We start from the raw sequence: 15696 nt of genomic DNA on the forward strand, positions 1-15696 counted from the left end.
TGTGAGATAAAATTAGCTGTACTTTCAAATTCAAGTCAAGTAGCGATGGCATTAATGTGTGAGCAAGTAAAGTAAGTAGTTGTACTCTATTTTATTTTATTTTATTTTATTTATAAAGGGCTAGTTTCCCGTGTGGATCCAGCAAAGGAAAAGTGGAGTGGAGTGCAACGCACGCACACTTCATTCTCCTTCAGCTTCTGCTTTAAGGCCAAAGGGCAAAACCACAGCCACACTCTACGTAGGCCCGCGCAGGCCAACAATAATTCTCTTCTTCTATAGGCGCGCCGCTGGCTGGCTGATATATATATATATTGGTAAGAGTGAGTCTTAAAGAGATGGCAAATATTATTATTACGGTCTGATGCCACTGTATGCTGCTGCACTATAACGCTTCCGAAATTAGCGGATGTCCGCGCGGGCTCTTTTCTTTCCCAGACAGACCTAAGCTTCGCTACCTAGTTGACGCGTCTGCTTTTCGTGTGAGCCCCCCCCTCTCTCGCCATTCATTGCAATTAGTAGTAAGCATATGTGTGTGTGTGTGTGTGTGTGTGTGTGTTTTTCTCCATGCTTGAAAGGGACAAAGGAGGGCTGGGCTGTATATAGATAGCACAAGTGTTAATTAACTAGTAGGTTCCAAAACAAGGGTCTTAACTCATTGAAGTGCTAAAATGAGTTACCTTGGTAATAAGGGGATAAAAATGGAGGACCACACTAGAGCTTTGTGTGGCATGGTTACTAGGTTAACAAAAGAAGAGCATGGGTTTTAGTCTTTGTAAAATGTAGGTGTCTTCTCAAGGGTACATGATTGAATTTTTCAAAAATCTAGCCATTTTTTGACATGTTAAACTTTTACAAAGCCTCATTAATGATGTAAACTTTAGATTTGAGGTATGAGCTTTATAAATTGTAGCCATTTGATATTTTATTAATGGCAATCTCATTAGTTGGAAATGTTTTTTTTTCAACACTTTCTTATCAAATGTTTTTATCTTTATGTTTTTTCTTCATATTGTAATGGCTTCTTGTCCATATAAAAATATTCAACTAATTTCATGTTTAAACTTCAAAACTATTCAAGTAATTTCATGTTTAGGATTTGAGCTCCTTGACTTCGAGACTTGCGTATGATGATCAAGTTCATTATAGATTTTTATGGAAAGTTAAGTACATATATTAGTTTTATAATACCACCCTCTCATACTTTTATAAAGGTTTTAAAGAAGAATTATTTATTTTGTATGTATGTTATGTTCTACAAATGGATATATATTATTGCATAAAAAGAATCCAAACATTGTCTTTAATTTAGATAAATTGAATTGTATATTCCATCTTTGGTGGTTGGAAGTTCTTTAAAGCACTCAAAATCTTTCATGCTCCTTCATGTTCCTTTGATCCATTATGTATTTGGTACTGCATTCATAATACCACAAAGAAAGAGTGTCACCCCCTTTAGTTCCTTTTCTTGTCCCCTCTCCTCTACAAAAAAAGGTGGACTTTGAGAATCACAAATCAACTAAAGCAAAAAGAATTTCGAGAGAAATTTATCAAATTTTATGTTTTTATTCATCTCAATTAACCAATTCATAATATGGCAATCATGATTATTTATCATAAGATATTTAAACTATTTTGTTTTCTCTTAAGAAAAATGTTCTTGTGTTGATTTTAAATATGATTATTACTTTATTTTCATGATATGACAAGAATTTGAATATTATTTCTAATGCAAGTGTTTATGGCACTAGATATCTGGATAAGAATATCAACATGCACCCTAGTAATGAGAGCGATATTCATGAGATTGAAGAAATTGACCTAGCGGTAAGCCACTCTTAAAATTGCACATTGTTGAGGACTTTAAATTATTTGGGGTTTTTTTCCTAAATCATATCATTATGTTTATGCAAAGGGTGTCTGTTTTAAAAAGAAAATGTATTAAATAAATTACATGTTATAATAAAGGATTTTGGTAGAGGTTGTAAACATTTAAAGCTCACACACACACATACACACACACGCACACATGCACATGCATGCACGTACACTTATACACACACACACACACACACACACACACACACAAACATGCACACATGTACACACATGCGCACGCATGCATGCACACACACACACACACACACACACATATGCAGGCACACCATGTTATATGCATATGGGTTATGTTAGGCATAGTATGAGAAAACATTTAGCTGAAAGAGAGTTATTAATGATCCCATATAAGGAGGAAAATTAATAATTCCTTGATCTTTATAGTTTAAAGAGTGTACACGTAATTGATTGCGCACGTGTGCATGCACACACACACACACACACACACACATATGCAGGCACACCATGTTATATGCATATGGGTTATGTTAGGCATAGTATGAGAAAACATTTAGGTGAAAGAGAGTTATTAATGATCCCATATAAGGAGGAAAATTAATAATTCCTCGATCTTTATAGTTTAAAGAGTGTACACGTAATTGATTTAATCTAGGTGCAATGGATTGTTTATCCTCTTGGTGGTTTTCCGATTGTGGTATGAAATATTTTTGGTTGTTAGATTGTGGTATGAAATACTTTTGGTTGTCATTCATCCACAAGCAATGTGGATGACTATCAATGTGGCCCTTAGTATGGAGGTTACATCTAATTGAATTCCCCCATGTTTGGGGGTCACTTGGAATTGTTGAAAAATGAGTTGAGTTACTAAGTTAATCAACTTCTTTCCATGTCTACTCTATGGGTTTATGTTTCTTGGTTGTTGAAAAAAGTGTTGCATGTGTCAAGCATAGCTCAGTAACCCAACTATACCAATTCAAGCAACCTAAACATGGGACCATGAGAGACTGTATCAACCATTTCAAGAACTTGAACAATAGGTGCCCATAGAGGAAAAACCAAGCCAAACAAGGCTGATTTTGTTGTTCTCGGAAGGCTTAAGAAGTAAGCAACTACACGATGCATTATATACCAAAAGGCATCGAACACTAGCAAAATGTTGCTTGGATGCCATAGAATTTGACAACTTTATAGTCATCCCAACCACAACCTAGCCTACGGTAGAATCAGTGCTGACCAAGACGAAACCTAGCATCAAGAGCCAAGAGCCAAAGAAGCTTGCGTCACCCAAGAGTGCTAAAGACATAGAAAATGTTGTGATCAAAGGACTAGAAGGAGAAATCAAAGCCAAACCGAGTTCCAGAGTAGGTGAGAAGATTACCCGCAAAGAGTTGGGCCATTCTCCTTTAGCTCCTAGATGAGAATCGATGTGATGCATTGTATGTAGAAGCAACCACACATCCCATCAATGCCCAATCCTCAAAGCTAGAGGGAACCAATAATGTGGATACTCTAGAAGATATGGAAATCATGAGTTAACTAATTGCTACCATGCCCAAAGAATGATGAGGATGTTTAGAGTGCCAGCATTGTCAATACCCCTACAACCATTAGCTTTGTAAGTGACACCACCTCCAAGTGGTACCAACGTATCTTACCTAAGCAAAAACCCTATTATTGTAAAGAAACCTTATAGAGACATGGAGATCTCACCCCCAGTGTTATCTCCTCAATCGGCCCTGCCAAGAACTACTCCTTCGAGGTTAGTCAAGATCGAGACAATAATTAATGAACCCCCTAACACACCTGAGTTCTATGTGGAGTACCTAGACTCAACAAATGGAAGTCCACCTAGGGGTGAGCATCACGTGGCCCAACCCAGACATTTGATGCTTGGCATGCATCAATTGACCACCCTAATGTAGATAGCATCACTTACAGACCAAGGGATATTATCAAAACACCAAGGCGAGCTTTTCTAGCATGCTTTAGATTCTAGGGCCGTCACCATAGAGTGGTTGTTTACCCAATGAGAACTAACCTAGAAGCTGCTACTACTAGCCCACCACCTTTGGACAGATAGTGTATGAAGTATGGCATTAATCACCTAATCAGTGTAACTACCCTCTCAATCCAACAACTAAAATCTCTCAATGAGTACATTGTCGCTAGCAATGGGGTTGGGGATAGTAAATGTGTCATGTTCGACTTTGTCTTTGGATGACAAAAAAGAAATACCATGACAAGAGCCCAGGCCAAGCAATTGCAAGTTCAAGCGACCCTATCCACAACTTAATTCGCATCAGAAACCCCTAAAAGCAAAAAAAACAAAAAGAAAGAGTAGGGACCATAACAAAGGGAAGGCCTACAATTGAGCCCTTTGAGCCAAGAACTTCCCAAAGTTCTAAGGTGGTAAAGGAAACAAATGAGAAAGACCCTATCGATTTTCAAGGTTACTTTGAGATTGAGGATGTTCTAGATTCCTCTACTCAAACTACCTTAGAAGAAGAAAAAGGAGTGGGAAATCTTGACGAGCTAATCCTCACGGATAGAACATAAGAGAGCGTCGTAAGCCCATATAGATTAGAGGCATAAATAAACTACGAATCCTATGGATGATGATCTAGGATGCATTGAGATCGAAGATGTTCCGGAACCTCCAATTCAAATCACTTTGGACAAGGAACGAGGGACGAAGCAATTACAAGATCAGGCGACCATATCCACAACTTAATTTGCATCAGAAACCCCTAAAAGAAAAAAAAAAGAAAAAAAGAAAAAAAGAAAAAAAGAAAAAGGAAAGACTACGGACCATAACAAAGGGAAGGCCTATAACTGAGCCATTTGAGCCAAGAACTTCCCAAAGTTCTAAGGTGGTAAAGGAAACAAAGGACAAAGACCCTATGAACTTACTAGAGGTTACCTTAGATTGTCTAGATTCCTCTACTCAAATCACCTTAGAAGACAAGCAGGGAGTGGGAAATCCTGACGAGCTAGCCCTCACATGGATAGCACATATGAGCTTAGGGAGAAAGCACCGAGAGTGTCGTAAGCCCATACAGATAAGGGGCAACAACAAACAAAGAATCCTATGGATGATCTTGGACGCATTGAGATCGAAGATGTTATGGAAACTCCGATTCAAATCACTTTGGACAAGGAAGGTGGGACGAAAAGTAGTGAGGGATCGTTCCTGATGGATAGAATGGATGACCTTCTACAAATGGCCAAAAGGACACTAGAAGGAAGATATAAACCAAAAAGACACTAGAAGGAAGATATAGACCAAGACCCAAGCATGAGGAACCCCCTTTCCCAAAAAGCTAAAATAATACCCTACTTGAGAGAGGAGATCTTGAGGTTAAGTGAAGGGGAAGCACGAAAGGAGCTTAGAACCAAGGAGAAAACTTACAATGAGCCTTTAGAGCAAGAAGACACAAGAAACCTATGAGCACTACACATGACCATGTTGTGAGGGAACTAGAGATTCACAAGAGGAAGCTTGCACTCGGAGAATCTATGATAGGAGAGATCATAAAGAGAACCGAGTTAGAGGGTGTGGGTAGTACCATGATAATCAAAATCAAAATCATTAAGAACCATGGCTTCATACATTGGCTCAAAGGATGGCTCTATGACCATAGTCAACATGCCTTTCAATAAGGCCAAAACTTAAAGAAGGAACATGAGCTTTAAGAGCAATCCTCTCTACCCCTGTGACTATCTCAATGGCCAAATACCTAAAAGTGAAACCAGAAACACGGAATGAAGTTCACCAATGGATGAAAAATTAGTACAAGCCATTGGAAGACGTAGGTGAGATAGACCAAGAATATAAAGATGTACCCATCAATGTAGTGGGTAAGTACTTCAAAGGTGATAGTATGAACACCACCATTCTAATTCAACTAGAGGACGTGACCACCACGGCTACAATCCTAGATGGGGGAGTGAGGGTGTGCATAGCTACTAAAAACGTGTATGGAAGAAAGCCCCTAAAGCCTTCAAAGACTTTCCTCAAATCAGCCAATGGCAATTTAGGAACACTTTAGGAATTCTGAAAGAAGTGGAAGTAATGTCATGCGGCCTAGCTTATGAGCACACATTGCTATTGTTGCTGACTTTGAAAGGCCCACTAATAATGGCATTATTCTTGGATTCCCTTTCATGTAACAAATGATGTTAATTCATGAATGGGGAAGAGATGACATCTACCTCCACCAAGAGAATAGTACCTAAAGAATCATTCCTACAAGGATGTAACCAGGACACCTATTAAGGTTTGATACAACAACAAACTCGGAGAGCTTAAACCTATGTCAAGTGAATGAGCATATTTGTAAGAGGTGTGATCAAGATGAGGAAACTTCAATTGCTTCACTACCATAGCTTGAAGAGGAGGAAAACTAGATGTATGTATTGTCTACAATGGACATGTACCCTAGAACAATGGGAACCTAGTTCTATGATGAAGATGGTAATGAAATTGTTCCTATTAGAACCAAATACACTATTGTACTCACAGAACAAGAAGGAGTTGAACAATTAAAACTATGAAGAAACAACTCCTAGGAAATTGAACATCATAATACTTAGAGGCTTTGGTGAAAGCTTCAAATTGAGTTGTGCCTCAAGGTTGGTATATGATGATGAAGGAGATGAGGAGGTGTCAAAAGAACACTAACTCCTCATAGAATTCTTAAAAAGGAGAAAAGATTCTTTAAGGAAGTTGAAGAAGCTCACGCATGTTAGAACAATAGACCCACATAACCTTAAGGATGAAAATCATTATTTGCACTATGTTGAAGCCTTGAGAGCTACATAGAATTTTTGTTCCAATTAGAAGGATCTAATGAAGAAACCACATCATAATGTGTGAAAATAGATCTTGATATTGCCAAAACCTTAACGAAGTAGAACTCCATTGATTTAGCCTCGATTGATTCCAAAAAGACTTCTAAGTCTAGATGAAGAAGACAAAATAAAGCTATACACAGTGAAGGGGCAAAATCAAGGAGGAATCTCAAGAAGTGAGTTCAACCAACAATGACCAAGAAGAGGATTGGAGGCAAGTCCCTTCACATTGCAGCAAGAATTATAAGATTGAGTAAAAAAGGTGTGCATGAGAGATAAAAACCAACGAGGGTATCTTATGATGGACCAAAAGATACCAAACAAATTGATTTAGCACTACAAAGGGAACAGCCCAAAAAGATTTCGATATCTACTAATTTGACCCCCTAAGGAGGAGATAAAACTAACGGAGTTACTCAAAGAGTACAGAGATGTATTCACACGGAGTTACCTAGATCTCAAGGGAGTCCCTCCGAAGTCTACTAGCATACGATTCCTCTAGTGGACGATTCAAGGCCACTTAAGCAAAATCCGTACATGTATAATGAAACTTATTCCTAGACTACGAAGGAAGAAGTTGATAGACTTATTTCCATTGGTTTCATGTATGAGATCGAGCACACAGATTGGGTTTCACCAGTGGTCATAGTACCAAAAGAGAATGGCAAGATCCACGTATGTGTGAACTTAAAAAAGATAAATGCTATCATTGTGAGGGATCACTGCCCATTACCTTACACTGAACACGTGCTTAAAAGAGTAATAGAGAAAGAGGCTTACAACTTGTTGGATGGATGTTTTGGGTACAACCAAATATCCATAGATCCCAAAGACCATTACAAGACTGCCTTTGCTACATAGGATGGGACATTTTCTTATAAAGTAATGTTGTTTGAACTCACAAATGACCAACTACATTTTAACAATTGATGTCCACCACATATAAGTATTTCTTATTAGAATTTCTTAGAGCTCTTCATGGATGACCTATGTGTGGACTCAAAGTTGAGAAGAGACCTCTTCATGGTTGTTGAGAGAAGAGATCTTCATGGATGACCTCTGTGTGAACTCAAAGTTGAGAAGAGAGCATATCCTATATCTACAGCAAGTGTTCAAAAGATGCAGGTACTATAGGCTTTTCCTAAACCCAAAAATGCAAATTCATAGAGCAAGGCATGGGAGAATCCTAGGAAATATGTCCAAAAACAAGATCACGATTGATGAACCAAGAGGGAGTAATTGTCGACGATGGTATATGTTGTGAAGAAGTTTTGCTGTTATCTTTGGGCAAAAAAAATTGTATTTTGAGTTGACCATCCAGCCTTACTCTATTTGTTGGTGAATAAATTATGTACCACATAGGCTAGGGGGGTGCACTACTAAGAAACCCTATGTATCACGTGCGTTCAAGGGGTATTAAAAAAACCCCTTACCTGTATTTTTTTGATGATTAAAATGACTCCTTTTTCTTTATGTACTTATGGGTTTGTTTTCCAAAATTGATTTAAAAAACCCCTTCTATAAATGTATTTCTATAAATTTACCTTAAAATTTTGAATTAATAAACCCCTCCTTTTGAACTCACGTGGTATACTTACATATTTTTAGGTGAATCCCTCAAGCACATAGGGTGGATCACAAGGTGGTTATTGTTTCTTCTTGAGTTTGATTTCACTAAGAAAAGGGTCAACAAACGTAAGGGTTGACTATATGTCAAGGATCTTGGAGAGCCAACAATAAATGAGAATTGAGAATGATCTTCCAAACGCTCCTCTATTCTAAATCAGCTTAGTGCTAAGATGGAGCTATGGAATTGCTTAGTTCTTAAGCCTTGAATTCCCTTTTGGAGGAATCAATGTCCTTAAAAAGGAAGAGATAACTCTATAAAAAAGGGAGAGATGACATCCTAAGACTCTATGTGTGTGAGAATGAGAACGAGGATATTCTTGAACAAGCTCCAGTAAGAGTTGTCAGAGGGCATCACTGCTTGTAAGGTCCTCTATGCTAGATTGTGGTGGGGGCCAACACTCTTTGGAGATGCTTTAAAATATGTCAAAAGATGTGATAGGTGCGAGCACTTCTCAATACAATAGCAAAAAGAGATAGGAAGCCCTTACAACCTATTATGCATGTCAGGCCATTTGCTAAGTGGAGAATGGATTTTGTTGGACCCTTTAACCTTGCCAGCAAAATCATATAAGCATGATATATTATTATAGCTACAGACTATGTAACCAAATGCGCCAAGGCTAAGACCAGAGTTTAGGCTGATGCCAAAATGACCACTAAGTTCCTCTATGAAAACCTCATCACAAGGTTTGGATGTCCCCTAGAACTCTAAGTAATATGAGGACTCATTTCTTAAATGAGGTGGTGGAGTTTCTCTTAGAAGAATTTATGGCTGTCCACCGTAAGTCTCCCCCTTATTATCCATAGACAAATGGACAAGCTGAGAGCACAAACAAGGTCTTATGTGCAGTCCTCTTGAAAAGAGTTGAAGACAAACTAGGAACAAAAGCTTCTATTCAATACTATGGGCATATCGAACTGCCTATAAAATGTCCATAGGGACTACACCTTAGAAAACATCAATAGGGCTACACCTTAGAAAACATCAACAAGGACTACGCCTTAGAAAATGTCTAGAGGGACTACACCTTAGAAAATGTCGATAGGGACTACACCTTACAACTTGGTCTTCGGACTAGATGCAATTCTCCCTATAGAATTCATGATCTCAACTTTGAGAATAGCAAAAGAAATGGAATGGACTACTCATGAGTTGTCTGAATAACTCATAGAACTCCAGAAACTGGATGAGGCCAAGCTATACTCATTAGTGGGCATGTATGCCAAAAAGAAAAGGAGAAAAAGATGCTTCGATTTAAACACCAAGACCAAGAGGTTCAAGGTAGGGGATTTGGTCCTGCTATATAGCCTCAAGAAAAGAAAGAAAAAACTCAAGCTTAAAGGGATGGGTCCTTTTAGGATCTATGAACTAACTTCAGGAGGACCTATCTACTTAGAAACATTAGATGGGGTCCAAATGAAAGGAAATAAGAGCAAATTTAGAAAGTTATATGGACCTCTATCCTACGAATAACTCGAAGCTTTCCACCAAACTGAGGACATGAAAAAGAAGGAAATCGAAAGGGTAAAACAAGCTCGACACAAAGCCAAGGCTCGTAACGAGAGAGCTAAACAACGAAGAGATATTCTACATATGCACTTGGCTAATGACGACAGAGAAGAAGATGTCAAGCCCGCAAGGCTTTGCTTGGACTTCCCCACCACTACAATAAGTATAGCCAGGCTTGCTCTACCAGGGATAGAAAGAAACCTCATGTCCTATGAGACATGGTGCACTAGGCAAACCAATCCTTGAACCTACAAAGGCCTTAGTAGAAACTATTTTAGAGCTGTATCATGAGTGTGAAGATGTTGCAAAACTTAAGTTCTACATAAACTCTTATCTCATGGAAGGTATTTTCTTTGTCATGATTGTAAGAACTTTGCCATAAGAAATCATCCTTGGAAGAGGGTGGATTGCTAAGCATGATTGCACCATCCACTGGAGGAGACAAGGATTGCAATGTTGGGATATTTCAAAGTTCATTTATGTGAACTTGTGTGTACAATCCCTTAAAAGGGTAGTTGTGTGTGTGAACCACCTCTTACAAGTGGATAAGCGGTTTGTTATGGTAAAAGCTTTCAAAATAAAGTCTTCTACTCTATTCTAAAGATTCATCAAATCATTCAATTATCATTGCAATACTCCCTCTCCTCTAGCGTTTTATCACGACTCCCTCTCTCCACCACAGCTACGGACATCTTCTATCCTCCTCCGTAGCTATGAGTAAACCCTAGCCATAGCTTGAACCAACAAACAGTATCAGAGCCTTGCCTTCATCTGTTGCTTCAATGCACATGGCAATTATTTCTACACGTGCTCGTAGGTCCGCCGGCATCAACCCACTTCCATACAGTCTACAGCTCCTTGGTTGCTCGGGCGCCTCAACTGAGCTCCGCCCCCATCTAGGCCTTACATGGCATATGCTTATTTTTTGTGAGTTCCTCCACATCAGCAGTCACCACCTCGTCAATCACTTGGTTGCAATCGCTCCGCTCCAAAAAAGCTAAGACGCAGATAGTGCAACCGCCTCGAAAATAAAGAAAACAACTGCTTCAAAAAGATGGAGAAAGATTAGGAGAAGCATGTGAAGAAAGTTCCTCTAAGCCCAACACAAGTGTAAACCTCACCACTTAAAGGGCCAAGAACCTTAAAATCTTCAATCCTGACATGGGCTAAAACAATGTTGATAAAGAGGATGTTGTCACTCTTACGCGGAATCAAAGGAAAAGGAAAGTCATTGCTTACTTGAAGGTAAAAATGTGCCAAGGGGATAAGAGCCAAGAGTCATGTTACAAAAGGGAAAAATATGTATAAGTGGAAATCCTACGCACAATATGCACACTTTTGTTTGTAAGGTCTTATCCTGTTAAATCGCTTGTGTCAGAGAGGTAAGCATAACAATCAAGTCATGTAGCATATGCATGGTGCAATAGGCAGCATAAGGGTCAAATTCCGGTTATGTGTCGACAAAGTGAAGTAGGTCTCACTCACGCACTAATCACATACTACAATTAAGGGAAATCTTGAGTCCAAGAGCCTTTGAAGTACATTCCTAGATGGGGGGACACTAGTGAGATGAGAGGATGCAAGGGACATAAAATCCACTCTCCCGCTCTATCACGAAATCCTATCTCCCACTCTAAGATGAAATCTCCAAGGTAAAAACCTTGTCAACCCATAGACCCTCATTACTGATAGATCTTGCACTGCATGCTTTATGCATCCAATTGTATCCATATGGTGTGCCTATATTACATAGACACATGCATTAGGTACCTTGATTTTGTTGTGACCCTTGCAGAAACACCTAACCAAGCTAAAGAAATGCCAAGGAACAAAAAGGGGAAAATACAACTTCCAAGTTTTGGATCATTGATACAAAGCAGTTCGATGATCTCCCAACATTTGGATCGCACTCTTATCTTGTCGATCTAAACTTCAAACCCAATGATCTTAACTTTCTCCAATCTTGAATCCAAATCATGGATGTTCTGATCACTGAGGTTTCGATCGTGGATGTTTCAATCACAGAGGTTCCAATCTTGAATCCAAATCGTGGATGTTCCAATCACAGAGGTTCAGTTCGTACTTGTTCCAAAACTAAAAGGTAAAAGCTCATTTTTTGTTTGCATGATTGGCATGATTGCTTGTTATGTGATTGAGTGTGCATGCTTGTTATGTGATTGAGTGTGCATGCTTGTTAGTTTGAGTGAGAGAGTGATTAAGCTGTTGTGTGGAGAGTGGTTCAAGCTTTCTAGTTTAACCATTGCCATGGGAAGGATTATACCTTAGAGGATTAACAGTAGAGGAAGGGCTTAAACAAGAGGGATTGACACACCTCTTGGCCTATTTTGCCTCTTCTAATGGGACTTCCATGATCCAGGACAAGTGTTTTGGACACTATCCTATGATTCGTTGCACCTAGGTAAGAAGGTTCTTTGACCTGAACACATAGTAGGCACAAAAACATCCATGCCCCAAAATAATGGGCGAGATAAGTTCAGGTATCATAATTATGTCCCAAATAAAAGGCGAGATAAAATAGTCCAATCATCATAATTATGTCCCAAATAAGTGGATGAGACAAAACAATCCCATAACTCCAATTATCATAATCGTGCCCCAAATAACCTACAAAAAAGTGTATCACTAACCATAGAAGACATACCACCTATGAGTTGCTAATGGCTTTATGAGATGGCCTTGTGTGATGTTTGTGGCATACCCATATAAGTGCCAGCCTTATCCATGCATGTATTTATTGATTAATTATCTTGGGACCGTGGACATACCAATCTTCTCCAAGCATCCCTTTACCTTAGCATGGACGTATACTTGGCAAAGCCTGGACTTTGCTAACCTTCATAGCCAATGTTTAGTTGCTTGCATCTTTCATGTTAGCTCTCTGCGGCATTCTACCCATATAAGTGCTAGCCTTGGGACCGTGGACATACCAATCTGCTCCAAGCATCCCTTTACCTTGGCATGGACGTATACTTGGCAAAGCCACCAGGTGTCATTGTGGACTTTTCTGACCTTCATAGCCAATGATCTTGGGACCGTGGACATACCAATCTTCTCCAAGCATCCCTTTACCTTGGCATGGACGTATACTTGGAAAAGCCACCAGGTGTCATTGTGGACTTTTCTGACCTTCATAGCCAATGTTTAGTTGCTTGCATCTTTCATGTTAGCTCTCTGCGGCATCCTATCAACCACATTCATTTATTGATTAATGATCTTGGGACCGTGGACATACCAATCTTCTCCAAGCATCCCTTTACCTTGGCATGGACGTATACTTGGCAAAGCCACCAGGTGTCATTGTGGACTTTTCTGACCTTCATAGCCAATGTTTAGTTGCTTGCATCTTTCATGTTAGCTCTCTGTGGCATCCTGTCAACCACATGTCGGTTGTAAGATTGATCCTCATTGCTTCACATTAACTCCTCCTCCCTGGCCGCCATCCTGTAACTCTTGTAGTGTGCCAGCATGGCTGCCTTATGGTTCTTCCAAATACTAAATCGGTATTTATGAAAACACCTAGTGCTACTAAATTTCTTTCCAAGATTCTTATGCTCAACATTGCTCTAGACCATATCTATTAAGTCATGGAAATAGTCATATAATTTGTAATGTATTATTCATTCTTTAAAGGGAGGATAAACTCTTATTACTTGTCCCTTCAAATATAGAGTAATTTTAGAGTGAATAGTGTGTAAAGCTTCACCAAGATATTGTGGACCATGGACGATTTTGAAATGAGCTAAGGATGTGGCATAAATTATGGAACTACCACAAAGCTAACATGTCCCACCTATTTTTTCTTGTTAGTAAAATTTAGTAGTATCCTTTAAGATGGAGATAACTAGGTTAATGGTATAATTACTTTACAAGAGCTTGATTAAGCTTATCATCATTGACTAGAGATGGTTCTAGAACAGATAGTAATGTGACTTAGAAATCAAACTCTTCAAGAGTATCTAGTATTTTGAAAAATTCATCCTTTTATGCTAAGGTAGGAAGCCTAGAACCTTGGGTCAAGCTAAGCTAGCTATAAGGTCGATGTTGTGTAGCTTGGGAGGTTGAAGGCGATTTATACACAATAGTATGGTCTAGAGAAGAGGTTTTAGATTGGATGCTCATGACTCATTGTCCATGCTAGGTTTATTATCTATCGCTAATCAAATTAATCTATTGGATGCCCAAGGAGGCGAGGATCATTATCATTATGCCATGCTAGGTTTACCATATATTTCTTATTGAGTTACTCAAGCTCTCACCTCATTGAAGTGTTCATTCATTAGTAATTAATTAAGTTTGCTTCAAGGTTATCCGTGATAGATTAACTAGAATCTACATCACAAGAGGGCTTATATTTGAAGAGGAAAAAGTGATACCAGTATTTTATTTTTAGAACATATAACGAAGAAAAGGAGAAACTTTATGTTACATAAGATATAGAACCCAACCAAGATGATACACCATTTTTCCTCATGTGCCAACTTAATAGACACTTAATACACCATTTTTCCTCATGTGCTAACTCAATAGATACACAATATCATTTGGCACCCTATTTGTAATAACAAATGGATAGAAGAGCTCTCTTCTCCTTTGCTTACACATAGTCATCTTATTAAGGTAACTAAGTTCACAAGTGTTTTGTGAACTTATTTACCTTGGTGGTTGCAACATTTGTGTAAAGATACTTCAATTTTTTTTTCATTTACATAGAAGCTAATAATAGCTTTATTCATGGTGAGATTAGATTGGGCTACATCGGTTGTACGAGCTACAATGGGGTTGTGTCCAGGTAGTATGAAGGATAACTTTGCTATTGGTGAGGGTAGATAGAGGTACTTGCTAAATCACTTGGAGAGCAATGGAGTAATTGTCTTAATGAGGACTTCATATATTATGTTAGAAAAAATCACAACACATCTTTCACTAGAGTGACTTTTTTGTCAACTTGGCTACTATCATACACACAAGTTCCATACCTCCTTGAAAGTGGGGTAGCTTTGATATGGTATATTTGAAGATGACATTAAGGGCATTTGTGCTTTGCTTAAAGAGGTCACGATCCTCGACATACTTTTTTTTCATAGTCTTATATGCATTTGCGACATGATTATGAAAGATGCACATTTTGACATGTGAAAGGTCTCATGAGATCACTTTATCATTGTTAATGCATTAGCATAAGGGCTCTACCTTATGCATAAGGGCTCTACCTTATGCATAAGGCAAGAGCCCTTATGCAAATTCATAGAGCTCAATGCATTTGCATGAGAGCCCTTATGCAAATTCATAGAGCTCTCATGCATGTTTTATATAAAAAAGTACTCCCATAGCACCCAGGGGTGAGGCATTATAAAAAGAAAGCATTAGGTTTAAAGTGAACGAAGCAAAGTGATGACCTACAATAAGAAAAGGAAACATAATAAGAGAATATTTGCATACTATTCAAAGAGAGGTCTATGCATAAGATAGAGCCCTTACACAAATGTAGAGAGCTATATCCATGCATAGAACTCATAGAGACTTCTATGCATGCATAGAGTTAATAGAGAGCCCTATGCATGCATAGAGAGCTATATCCATGCATGAGCACTCTATGCATGCCTAGAGCTTATAGAGGGCCCCCTATGCATGCATAGAGCACTCTATGGATGCATAGATACCTCTATTCATAAAATAGAGCCCTCTATACATGAATAGAGCTTAATGCATTTGCATAAGGGCTCTACCTTATGCATAGAGCTTTTCAAAGAGAGGTCTACGTATAAGGTAAGAACCCTTGTGAAAATGCATAGAGCTCAAATAGAGGTCTATGTATAAGGTAAGAACCCTTG

The 15696-nt window shown here is 38.7% G+C and overlaps 1 pseudogene across 1 annotated transcript in view; it reads left to right on the forward strand.

Annotated features, from left to right (window-relative positions):
• Window positions 1–223: 223 nt before the first annotated feature.
• Window positions 224–15696, forward strand: part of LOC147637393 (plasma membrane ATPase-like) — a 131386-nt pseudogene continuing 115913 nt past the window's right edge. Inside the window, exons 1-2 of the transcript XR_015266032.1 lie at window positions 224–479; window positions 1749–1824. The product of XR_015266032.1 is annotated as a plasma membrane ATPase-like (transcript). The remainder of the gene's footprint in view (window positions 480–1748; window positions 1825–15696) is intronic.

This window comes from Cibotium barometz, chromosome 6 (genome assembly GCF_041138505.1).
Source record: "Cibotium barometz isolate CiBa-2024 chromosome 6, ASM4113850v1, whole genome shotgun sequence".
Lineage (NCBI taxonomy): Eukaryota > Viridiplantae > Streptophyta > Polypodiopsida > Cyatheales > Cibotiaceae > Cibotium > Cibotium barometz.